At 35.2% G+C, this 12735-nt stretch overlaps 1 non-coding gene across 1 annotated transcript; it reads right to left on the minus strand.

Annotated features, from left to right (window-relative positions):
- Positions 1–232: 232 nt before the first annotated feature.
- Positions 233–335, minus strand: LOC116750063. The gene has a single exon (XR_004348805.1). It is a non-coding gene; the product is annotated as a U6 spliceosomal RNA (small nuclear RNA).
- Between the last annotated feature and the right edge of the window lie 12400 nt (positions 336–12735).

Here is a 12735-nt window from a genome sequence, read left to right on the forward strand (position 1 = left end):
AGAAAACTCTAAAATGTTTCTGAAGAAAATTTTTAAAAGTTATTTACAAAGGATGACTTAAAATTACAAAATTAGAAAATTACAACACTTTCAAAACATGTCTATATTTGTAAGTCTTGAGCATAGGCATATGCCTCCAAAAATGTATCAAGATTCTTTTTCATGATATGAAGCAAGGTGTTATGCAGTTGATTTAGCGTGTGTGTGTGTGTGTGTGTGTGTGTGTGTGTGTGTGTGTGTAAAATGCTTCATGAATTTGCATGTCGTCTTTGTGCAGGGGGCATGCTAACCTTCTCTGTATCATTCCAGTTTTAATATATGTGCTACTGAAGCAAATACTCATTTAGGATTTTGATTAATATAAATACTAGTAACTAAAATAATCAGAAAAACTATTTTAAGTGTTGCAAATAGGCATCACATATTACTGCAATAGGAGAGACAATAAATCTTTCTAAATCACTCACTACCCTGTGCTGGACCTAAGGACGCTAGAAAGTAAAATATTGATGTATTGACAACTATTTAAGTGCTACATGTTTAGAAAATATTAAACAATTTAAAAAAAGGTAAATTGTGGAAATTTACCATTTTGATCACTGCAACACGTGATAGTGACTGGATATCATCCCTGATAATTATGGGTTTCTATGTAACAGTGAAATGTAATCACAAAGAACAGCCATCACAGGAAGCAGAACTTGAAAAAAGGTATTTATCATTATATCACTTGATTCATTACTATGTTATGCAGTCTTGGCACCTGTGTGCCAGAGAATTTAGCCTCTACATTTCCAAAAAATATTTTGAAAGTCACTATGAATATTCTAGTTTTTATTCCTTCTCAAAGAAAGTCATCTCTTTCCTTTTCCTCTTTTTTTTATTGCATGATATGCACCTTGGTAGCAGGGAATAGAGAGGAGAAATATGTTTCTTTGCTATTAAAATAGAGACTCTCATAAACAATGTGTTTCTATGGCCATAGTGCCTGTGCATGCACCAGTATATGTGTGTTAACCTCATCAGCGTTTAATCCTTAACTGTACTATAGGAGATTACTTAGTACAGGGTTTCTTTTTATAACCTCATAGAAGTGAGTTTTGAAGGAGGAATACTTTTTGTTGTGTTATTTACTGCATGCGGTGCAGCTCAGTAAATAAATTGTACACAGATATAGTTTATTGTATAAAAAGGAGAACTCTATCCAGAGCAAAGATGACTACACTGGCGTGCTCTGCACTAATCCCTCATGCTTTTTGTATTTGTGCCAAAGTACTTTTGGTAATATTAATTGAGAGGGAACCACGTGGTATTTTAAATAGAGTCATGGGAATTTGTCCCATTATACAGCTGAGTAACTGTACAAAACATCCATCAGTAGTGACCACAACATAGAATATTGCATTGTGGCATCAACCCAAGACATTACATTTACCTAATCATTGACTTCACATTTATCTCAATCTATTTCAAGACAAGAAATGAAATGTTTGCTGCAAAATTACATTTCCAGCAATTTCTGATAAAGGAAGGAGATGAACTTTGGAGCAGTTGTTTTCTAAATGGATTTTTAAGACATGTTATATTGGGTCTTGAGTTCATTGATTTGTATTGGACCAAAAGGCACAGGTTGAAAGGGGACAACTCTCCAGTAGAAGAGAGAGTTGGAAGGAGATTGCTTGTTCCCTGAATCAGAGGCATCAAGCCAAATTTAAAAACCTGCTCACAGAGCAAATTTCTTTTGATTCCTTAAAATAAAATTTCAGAACCCTATAAGCACAGTGACATCTTATATCTTTTGGGACATTTTAAAGAGAAAAATGCATTACTTCAGTAGATAGCTCAAAGAATTGGAAGTGGGATATAGGACCTTTTACCCCTGGGTTATATGATGAATGCCACCCAGGTTTAAAATGATCACAATTCTTTCCATTGTGTTGCACTGTGGTCATTTAAGGAGTAGTCATAAGATTTCATCAAGATAGAAACCCTTGGATTCCTGGATAGGAGGCTATCATAGATCATTTATTTTGATTTCTGAACCTGAAAAAAAACTATGCTAGTTGTTTGTGAGAATATATTGACTTATTGTAAAGCAGAATAAAAGGCAAAGCTCTCCCCAGCTTAGCATTTAAATTTTATTAATGAAGCACGCACACATAAAGCCTTTAATTGTTTTATCCCCAGCTAAAATAACTACAGATTCTCTTTCCATTCACTAAATCAAATCCATTTTTTAATTCCATTAAACTATTTGCTTCAGTATTATCCTGTGGAAATAAAATGCATTAATAAAAACAAAGTTTAATTCTTGTCTCTTAATACCATTAACTGTTTTTCTCATCCTTTTAGCAGATAAAATGTAAATAAGATGGCAAATAATAATATACAGATAGCATTTTCTCTTCCCTTTTCATAATTTTGGTAGTTATATTTCTCCACCATTAAGGACGATGAGTTTGCTGTTTTTTGGTTTTGGTTCAGTGCTTCCCTTTGGAATTCAATTTTAAAACATTTATCAACATAAAGCATCCGTACTAATGGGTTGCATGGAAATTCCAAGCTATTTTGAAGAGAACCTGAGAGGTTCTTGTGCAGTCAATAACCAGTCTTATCCCTGTCTTGCTTTCAAGCTATTGAATTCAGGGAATGGTTGTGTCCCAGGAATATCTCATCAAGGGATCTTGGTTTTAAGAGCATCTGATGGGACTAATCAGTGATTCTGTGGTCGCCTTCTATTCAAAGTATCAGGTCATGCACTACTCTGGCACAGAGAGTTGCTTATTTTTCTAGAGAAAGAATGTTAGAAAAGTGGTTAAAAAAAAAGAAAAAGAAAGAAAGAAAAACAGAAACAAAACAAAAACCTTGCAATGATCTCCTTTTGAATAAATCCAGGGTTATTCATTTGATTTTGAATTCAAGATGCCACGGTTCAAAAAGTGTTTATTTTTAAATTTTTTTTTCCATTTCTCTCTCCAAATTATAGATAAAATAGCTGGCTTTAAAATGGAAAATAAATTGTTATTGGCCATTTCAGACTTGTAAGTAATCTACTCAAAGGCTTACAAATGGATGGAATGCAAATTCCTATTTCAAAGAGAACCTGAGAGGTGTTATTTTAATGATTTATGAAGGAAACTGGTGTGATGATATATTCAAAATGCATCTGAGCCTCTCATTTCTTCAGTCTCCAATATTCAGACGTTCTTTCCGTCCTTATCTTTCTTATTCTCTTTCTTCCCTCTATCCCTCTCTCTCATTCTCTCTTTAATGCTCTGAAAGGAAATCAGCATGTTTTTGACTTTTCCATTATTGCTTCAGTTTTGGGAGAAGACTAGATGATAGATATCCAACTGATTGTAAAAATAGAGTTTAAATCTGTGGAGTTACAAGCAGGTTGATATCAATAAATTATATTCCTGAAGAGCGTAAGCACATAGCAAACTAGAGTACTGAACAACTTTTAGGTGATGGTATTGAATTTCATATTTCATGGTAGAGTCATGAGTTTGAAGCTGGTAAAATTTATAAAGATCATACTCTAATTGAATGTGATGATTTCAATGCATAATTCATCATTTCATATCAAATCTGCATCCCAGAAGACAGTCTATATCTATGAAAAAACATTATTAATGGGTAAATATGAGATTAGATGATCAGAGACTACATTGTACCACACGAAGCTATCATAAGTGATAACTAATAATATACTATATGCACTATACTTTCTTCTTCTTTGGTTTTGACTGAGATTATGTAGGATGTGTAAAGATATTAATGTCATCTACAAATAAACGTATGGAAATACTGTTTTTAGCATGTTCCATATGTGGAGTTACTTTTGCAGTGATTTTTGTTTTGATATTTTGGTTTCATTTAAATGAGTTTAGCTCTTATCTGTTGGCACTCCACCTTAAACTATCCATGATATTGACTCAGATCCACATTTTACATTGTGTTAAACAAGTCAATGACAATCTACACCTCCCGACCTCTGCCTCAAGATTAGGGTAATTCTCTTTGTGGCTTACATCATCATAATCCTCTCTGGCTCAGAGCTTCTTCTTCAACAGATTAATTTCATGGATCAACTCAGTATCCTATCCATGCTTCCCATTCCACACACACTTGGATGTAAACTGTCTACTCGTGAAACTACACACACAGTCTCATGAGATATTTGTGTGTGCTGCATAGTTTACTTATCAATTTAGGAAATGATAAAAAATCCCCCACATTGTCTATTTCTGATTAAATAATAGCATTTGTTACAAAAGTAGGTTTTTTTCCTCCCCAAGTTTTCACTGGTAATTATTCATTTGCCATGCTGCTCAGATAATGTCTGTCCTCATGACACCTTTTTGATTGTTTTTCCTTCCTTTACTCTTCTCACTTTTCATGGTGGAGAAATCATTAGGGAAGCAAACAAAAGATTCTATGTATTCCTCATGCAAAGGAATTGAGTACTCCCTCATTTTCCCCTTTCCATGTAGACTGTAACAATGACCCTTTTCTCCATCAAAGATGTTTCTAAGCAAGGACAGTTAACCCTCAGGACAACTTCTTATTCTGTTTTTTCAATACTGTAAGTATTTATATAGATAAAATGTGAGACAATGGAATCTGTTACCCATATACAATCCAGTTTGTCAAGATCATATTTTCTTCCAAGAATATAAGAACCTGGTAATCACACTCAGCAATTTGTCACTGGTTGATCTCTCACCAAATAACATGTAGTTAATTATTATCCTGAAATCAGTTTTCTTCCAACCCCAAGTATATGGGAACACCACCAATGGAATTTTTGCTAAATTCACACGTTAGGATGCTGATGACTTCAGTGGTACACGTTTTAAAAATTTGACTCTTATTATGTGCCTACCAAAATATGAGGCACTGAGATTATAGCAGTGTAGACAAAAATCACAGAACATCTCTTATAGAGCTCACTAACAGGAAAGTTAGATCTTTCTCAAAGTTGTATCCTTCTGGTGATTTAGCTTCCAGTGTCCTAAAAATTGATGATTTCAGGGCCAGGGATCTTCAGTTTGAAATCTTGATATAGCTTTTGAATATTTCCCAGCACCAGTTGAATATAAATAAATAATAATACTGCTAAATACACCACTGGTATCAGTACATTACCTGTATGATGAGATTCCCCAAAAGATCACCAAAAAAATATATTGAAGTATAACTAAGTTTATTACACTTTCTGCAGTAAGACAGAACATTTTGAAATAGCTTTAGTAGTGTCTCAGAAGAGGGTATTCAGGAGAGGGTATGTATAGGATTTTTAAAGCCTGGGCTAGGTGATTACATGATGACTCTTCTAAATTGAGAAATTGGTTGGTGTTGATAGAGTTTGTGAGATAATTGCTTTGGATTGGAGAGCAAGTGTCTTTGAGCAAGACTTGAAAAGTCACATTTTATAAGTAAGTTATTTTAGTTGCGTCATAGTTTTCCAGGAGTATGTATTTCATGGAGCAGATAACTAAGTTATTTTTGTTTATTTTCAATATTATTTAGCCTAGGAAAAGTAGTGTATGCCCAATATCAGCCATGTATAATACAGGACTCAAATTATGTTGTTTCAGGTTTTGGCTCACTTAGGAAACTAACATATTAGAAAGGTGTTAGAACATTTTTAGTGAGGCATATTCGTGAAACTTTTAATTATGATAGATTTTGCCTTTGAGACTTTATTTTGCTAAATACTTTAGTGATATAGGACCTAAGGTCAACATCATTTACTTCAATTGGGAAAAAAAATATATATACACACACACATACATATATAATATTGCATAATACATAATATATAAATATGTATAACATTTATATATTAAACATATATGATTTTCCTTTCTTGTTTTATTTCTTTGCGGGGGGTGGGAATCTTTCCACAGTATTGTACCAAAGATCCTGCAGCCCTACTACTATCAAATTCTTTTCTTTATAATTAATCCTGCATGTTTCATCTATGGCGAGTCATTTCGGAAAAATAAACTCAACATTATTGAATACATTTTTACCTACGTTTTTCCCTCTTCATGAAGTGCCCTTCTTTCTCTGTGTACCTAGTTTTTTGTTATCCTTCAAGACTCATTACAAGCATTTCATTCTTAGGGAAAATTCTAATGACTTAAGGCAGAATGAATTTTCCCTAATCAAATAATGCATTATAAATAGTTTTGGAAAATTCATAGTTTCCTAAGGGAAAAAAAAAACCTTAACTAAATGATTAATAAACATGAGATACATTTGTTGGTAATACAAATAATGGCAAAAAAAATGTTTTTAAAAATTCATTTGTCACAGATAAAGCAAAGAAGGGATGAGATGGTCTCATAGAAACCAAAGGTAGAAAGCTGCACTGGGATAAATGAAACTAAAAGAAAACCTGTTTCAAAGTGTCAAAAACTGCAGGATAGAAAAGTACAATGACAGTGAATTGAACATAAAGTTTAGAAGTTTGAGGTAATAACAAGTTTGTCAAAGTAGCTTAAATGTAAGGGTGGAGATAAAAACAGGATTTAAGGGGGCCGAGGTGTAATTGAGAAGAGAGGAATAATTATAGACCATACTCAAAAGGTTGGGTGTGATAGTGGAGAGAAATTATGTAGAAGGACCCATAGTTAGGGCTGGGACCTCTTTTGCTTTGCAGGATGGGAAAACAACAGATGGAATATTTATAACTTGGGAGGGAAAGAAAGAAGGTAAAATAGTTGTATCAAAATCCAAGAAGATGTAAAATGAGGTAGTAATGAGGTAAAACATGAGTAGTAGTATTATTCTAGAACTGGAAAAGTGGCATAGGTTACAGAGATGGGGAGAAAGAGGGAAAGAATGGCTGTAGATGTAAATAAGTGCCTGAATCAAGATTAATATATATGTGAAGATGGATCTAAGGCAATCAGAGAAAGAAGTGTGTGCTGGCTGAGTAGGAGACTTAAGGGAAGGAGGTCTGGAATAGCAATTGCAATAATAAAAGCTGCTCATCAAGGATAATTAAAAAGATTGGTAAATTGCTTTGAGAGGTCAACTAAGTTTAGAAACTGAGAATTTATAATGGCAACAGAGTACAAATTTATAATGGCAACAAAGTAAAAATTTCTGTAATTTTTATCAGGAGCTCTTAGAATATGAATTGATTTCAGTTAGAGAAAACCATATTTCAGGATGGAGATCTCTTTGAGGACATTTTTTCATGTGAGACAGAAAATCAAGTGGGAAGAGAGTTAGGATGTTAGTGAAATATACTCAGCCAAAGGGGCTAAATTTGGGTACGTGAGTCAGCTCTCCCGGTGGCAACAAACAGCCCCCAAATCTTAGTGGATAGCGGCAGCAAGCTTTTAAGATTTGCTGACAGATCTGCGGATCAGCCTTGGTTAGGCTCTGTTCTACTCTTTGTCTTCTTAAAGGAATCTTCTCTAACATGGCACTTGTCATGGCCAGTGACATCTCATTGGCCAAAGCAAGCCATTTCACATGGTCAAGCCTGACCATGGGATAGGTTAATACACACGTCCTACAGGGAGGCCTGGAAAATGTAAGATATATAAAACTGTTCAGGGAAGGGAGTGGATAATTGGGGAGAATAATAAAATATATCACATTGAACAGGAGGGATGTGAGGCTTAGTGGTAATTTATGGGTTGAAATAAAATGAAGTGGAAGAGGACTGAAGATTAAAACGGTAATGAGTTTAAAGAGAAGAAAGGACTGAGGCAGCTCAGAGATTTATATTGGATGGTAGATAAAGTTTCTGATGTAGACAACATTCTAGACCTTTCCACTGATGCTAAGTGGTCTACCTCAGAAACATTAGCTACCATCCAATGAAAGGTCTAGAGTGAGGTCTTGATAAAACGTTGCTGAGGTAGTAAAATGGCGGTGGATTTTATTAGGGGTAATTGTGTGACTAGAATTTAGGGTTGTCACCATATGAATGTTGAAAATATCTGATTTAATAACGATCAATAGGGGAAAATAAATCAGTGAAATTCCTGAACCTCCAGGAGAATGGAGGAGTAGCCTGGAGGGGTAAATACACATCTACATGTAGAGCGGGTGTTGAAGACTTCCAGTTTTCATTTTCTGCAAGTAAGAAGCTTGAAAGTCTCCACTCTGTCTTAACAACAAATAAAAAGCTAAACAGATTGAAAAATTAACAACTTTTCTTGGATCCTTAAGAGAGGGGAGGACACAGGGCAAACTACTGCCCTGAGAATGGAAAGACAGACCTGCAAATATAGCAGGTCTCACCTTACCAGAAAGCAGAGACTCATGAGCAGAAACTGCTGTGGGAACCAGCGCCAGGAACCAGTACCTGGGTGAGAACACCAGAACTGTAATTGATGAATTGCTGAAAGCTAGGTGTGGACAAATCTGAGAGCTAAAAAATTCATGAGCTAGTGGCATAGTCTTTATTTAAACGATAGTATAGCTATATTTCTCCTTTCTTGAATTGTCTGTATCTCATTATATTTAAGGATGGCAAAATATTTAAGAATTTTATACAGTAAGCTCAATAAATACTTGCTATCAAACAATAAAAAAACAAAATCACAAGGACCCACTGATCAGCATCCCCCCAGTCTTGTGAGGTTTACCACTAGGAGCTCAATGAGATTCCCACAATAAATATCAGAGAAAAATCCCCTCAAACCGCCTGCTGGATGAGGCGAAAAGGAACCATTTTGAAATAAGCCAGAGCACTCAGCTCTTCTCAAAAAGGCTTGCCCTCACGGGAAGCTTGTTAACCAGAGTCTAAATGGCTGGGATATGATCTGAGACTGACTTACCTGGGGAATGAAGGTACCGAACTCGAAGCCATTCTAGCCATCCTCTCTCACCTAAGGGGAGAGAAAAAAAAAAAATTAAACATTTGTGAAGTTCAAAGTCCAGAGGCATAGTCTCACTAAGAGAATGAGACCTAAACATAGGACTATAGGACCCTTCCTCTCTCCCCACACATCACCACCACATTACTAAAGAGCTATTTATAACAGTTCCTTTTACCCATTACATCATGTCTGGCTATCAAGTAAAACTTTACAAAATGTACCGAGAGGCAAAAAAACACAAATGTGAAGAGACAGAGCAAGCATCAGAACCAGATGTAGCAGGGATGTTGGAATTATTAGACTAGGAATTTAAAACAACTCTGATTAACATGATAAGGGCTCTAATGGATAAAGTAGCATACAAGAGCAAATGAGTAGTATAAGCAGAAAGATGGGAAATCCTAAAGAACAAAAAGAAATGCTAGAAGAAATCCTAGTATTTTAGGATATGTAAGGGTCAAAAAAGCAGAATAATAATTTGGGAAATTGTTATACACACACACATATACGTGTGTATATATATATGTACACACACACACATATATATACATATCATGGATAGAAAACAACTCAAATGTTAAAGAGGTAGCAAAACCTATTAATTTAGTTTGTTATTTATATTAAATTTGGATCAAGTATAGATTTATTTCCCCTTTACTTTCTGGTTGGCCTAAAATATATGTAAATGGGCATGCTGGAAGGAAGTAGTCATAAAAGTGGGTCTGAGAGAGGACATGCGCTATTTCAAATAGGATGCACAAGGATAACACAAGGGAGTTTAATACAAATGATCACTATAGAGCCAGTCTAAGCCAAGTCTCTCCACTGGAAGAAAACCTGCCTCAGAGAGATATTGTTTGAAGTTATTCATAGCAACTTTGAATGTACTCAGGAAATCAAGGCAAGTTTTAGAGTTTTTCTCAATATTTTTACTAACATTCTAAGGTTATTTTATATCAAAATGAGTTTCAGCTCTCAGTGTTCTTTTATAAGTTAAGCAAACACTGTAATGTGTATCTTGGAAAACTTCAAAAATCCTTGTCCAAGCTTATGGCTGTCTAGGCAGACTGTGAGCTTTTAACATTGCAAATTACGTAACTTATTTTTTTTTAGAAAAAAGATCTTAATAGTATTACTATTCATGGGTGCTGGCTTGGTTCCATTAAGTTTTTACAAAACTTCTTCAAATACTTACTAGTCACATACTCATTAAAAAATCAGTTCCAAACAAGCATCCAAACATAAAAGACACAATAGATATCTGTTGCTGCTTAACAAATCACACCAAAAATTAATGGCTTAAAAAACTTTTTATTATATCATAGTTTCTGTGGCTCAGGCATCCAGGCATGTCTTACATGAGTTCTTTGCTGTAGTCTCTCACAAAGTTGCAACCAAGGCCAGTCTATGGTTTTATCTGATGACTCAATTAGAAAAGGGTCTAATTTCAAGCTCCCTCAGTAGTTCTTGGCAGCATTCAGTTCCTAAGGGTTGTTGGACTGAGGACCTCAGTTCCTCAATGGCTATTGGTCAAAGGCCCTTGCAGTTCATTGCCATGTGGGCATTTCCTGCATGGTAGTTTGCTTCATCAACCCTGTAAAGCAAGAAGATAACGGGAAAGTCTGCTAGCAATACAGAAGTAACAATCTTTTATAATACAGTCACAGAAATGAGATCCTTCTCCTTTGTCATAGTCTATCGGTGAAAAACAAGTCATGTTTCACCAACACTGAGCACATGAGTGTTGGTAAGGACATAAGTACTGGGAGGTAGAAATCATTAGGGACCATTTCAGATGTCTGCTTATCACATACCTTTCCTTAATTTTATTTATTTTTTACTTTCTATTTTTAATTTTTTCCAGCTTTATTGAGATATAATTGACATATAACATTGTGCAAGTTCAAAGTATATAATGTTATGACTTGATATGTGTGTATATTGTGAAACGTTTACCACAATAAAGTTGGTTAATACATCCATCGCCTTACACAGTTACAATATTTTTTCTTGTGGTGAGAACATTTTAAGATCTACTCTCTTAGCAGCTTTCAAACGTGCAATATAGTATTGTTAACTAAGTCATCATGCTGTACATCATATCCACATAACTTATCATCTAATAACTGGAAGTTTGTACCCTTTGACCGCTTTCACCCATTTATCACCCAACCCCCCCCCCCAACACACACACACACACACCCCTGGCATTTACCAGTCTGCTCTGTTTCTGTAAATTTAGGATTTTTTTTTTTAAGATTCCACATATAAATGAAATCATACAGTATTTGTCTTTCTCTGACTTATTTCACTTAGTGTAATGCCCTCAAGGCAATCCATGTTATGGAAAATGGCAGGACTTACTTCTTTTTGTGGTTGAATAATATTCCATTGTATATATACCACATTTTCTTTATCCATTCATCTGTCTGGCACTTTGGTTGTTTCCATGTCTTGGCTATTGTGAATAATGCTGCAATGAACACGGGAGTATGGATATCTTTTTGAGATAATGGTTTTGTTTCCTTTGCATGTATACCCAAAAGTGGAATTGCTAGCTCATATGGTAGTTCTATGTTTAATTTTTTGAGGAATCTCCATACTGTTTTCCATAATGGCTGCACCAATTTACATTCACACCAACAATGAACAAGGGTTTCCTTTTCTCTACATCCTCACTAGCACTGGTTATCTCTTGACTTTTTGGTAATAGCTATTGTGACATGTGTGGAGTGATATCTCATTGTGGTTTTGATTTGCATTTCCCTGATGATTAATGATGTTGAGCATCTTTTTGTGTACCTGTTGGCCATCTGTACGTCTTTGGAAAAAAAGTTTGTTCAGATCTTTCGCCCATTTTTTAATTGGATTGTTTTTGTTTATTTGTTTTATTTTGGTATTGAGTGGTATGAGTTTCTTATGTATTTTGGAGATTAACACCTTATCAGCCATGTGATTTGCAAATATTTTTTCCCATTTCATAAGTTACATTTTTACTTTATTGCTCATTTATTTTGATGCGTTTTTTAGTTCAAAAGTTTTTTAGGGCTTCCCTGGTGGCACGGTGGTTGAGGGTCCGCCTGCTGATGCAGGGAACACGGGTTCATGTCCCTGTCTGGGAGGATCCCACATGCCACGGAGCAGCTGGGCCTGTGAGCCATGGCCGCTGAGCCTGTGCATCCAGAGCCTGTGCTCCGCAGTGGGAGAGGCCACAACAGTGAGAGGCCCACGTACGGCAAAAAAAAGTTTTTTAGTTTGATGTAGCCCTACTTGTTTATTTTTGCTCTTGTTGTTTGTTCTTCTGGTGCCATAACCATAAAATCATTGCCAAGACCAATGTCAAAGAGGTTGTCCCCTCTGTTTTCTTCTGGGAGTTATGTGATTTCAGGTCTTACATTTCAGTCTTTAATCCATTTCATATTTAGTTTTGTGAGTGGTCTAAGATAGGGGTCTAGTTTCATTCTCTTGTGTGTGAATATCCATTTTTCCCAATACCATTTATTGAAAAGACTATCCTTTTCCCACTGGGCATTCTTGACACCTTTGCCGAAAATCAGTTGACTGTACATGCATGGGTTTATTTCTGGGCTCTATATTTCTTTCATTGATTAATATGTATGTTTTTATGCTGGTACTAAACTGTTTTGAATACTGTAGCTTGTAATATATTTTGAAATCAGGAAGTGTGATGCCTATAGGCTTAGTGTAATGCATATAGGTTTATCACCATGATTTTTGTTCAACATATGATGTTATCTAACATTGGCTATGAATAGATCCAGTTTATTAGTACGTTTAAAGCAGTCTGTCTTTGGGTTATATATCCTGTGTTCCAGAAAAGAATATGTTTCAGTAATGATCACTTAGTGTTGAATTGCTT

This window comes from Phocoena sinus, chromosome 2 (assembly GCF_008692025.1).
Source record: "Phocoena sinus isolate mPhoSin1 chromosome 2, mPhoSin1.pri, whole genome shotgun sequence".
NCBI classification, from domain to species: Eukaryota; Metazoa; Chordata; class Mammalia; order Artiodactyla; family Phocoenidae; genus Phocoena; species Phocoena sinus.